Raw genomic sequence first — 640 nt, 5'->3', positions numbered from 1 at the left:
ACTGGCCTGCCCTGTCACCTGGGTACCCTGTCCCTTAAAGAGACAAGTCCCACCCACTCCCAATCTGCCCCTTTTCACAGAGGGAAGTTGATCTTATGCCTCCTCTTCCTTTCTCTTCTTCTATCCTTCTTCTGAAGAAGCAGCCTTTGTCTCTCCCTTCCCCTCTTCTTTCCTCTTTTCTTTCTTTCTCCTTCCCTATATTTCTCTCTCTCCCCCCTCCATAACCACCTTACCCTTCACAATACCACTAAACAAACTTTATACACTAGCTTTCTCTGCATGGTGTATCTGTCTGTCTCCCACATACTGCAGTTCCCCACACCAGGAGGGGAACCTGCCAGCATCTTCCCACCATAAATCATATTACTTATAACTTAAATTAATCAATTTCTATCAATTTATGTGCTGTCATGTAGTTCATGACTTGTTACTTCATTTTGTACACATCCTCCTTCCTCAGCCACGCTGGTTTCTCCTCTGACTCTGCCCTTCCTCATCTCATCATTCTGTTTGGCTTTCCCACCTAACTTTATCCTGTTCAGCTACTGGCCAGTCAGCTTGTTTGTTGAACCAATCATAGTGACATATCCACAGTGTACAGAAGGATTACTCCACAGCATGCAGGGTTTTTTTTTTTTTT

Source organism: Alexandromys fortis, unplaced genomic scaffold (assembly GCF_014885135.2).
Source record: "Alexandromys fortis isolate MF-2015 unplaced genomic scaffold, M_Fortis_MF-2015_v1.1 scaffold_396, whole genome shotgun sequence".
Classification (NCBI taxonomy): Eukaryota; Metazoa; Chordata; class Mammalia; order Rodentia; family Cricetidae; genus Alexandromys; species Alexandromys fortis.
This window is presented reverse-complemented; position numbering follows the sequence as displayed.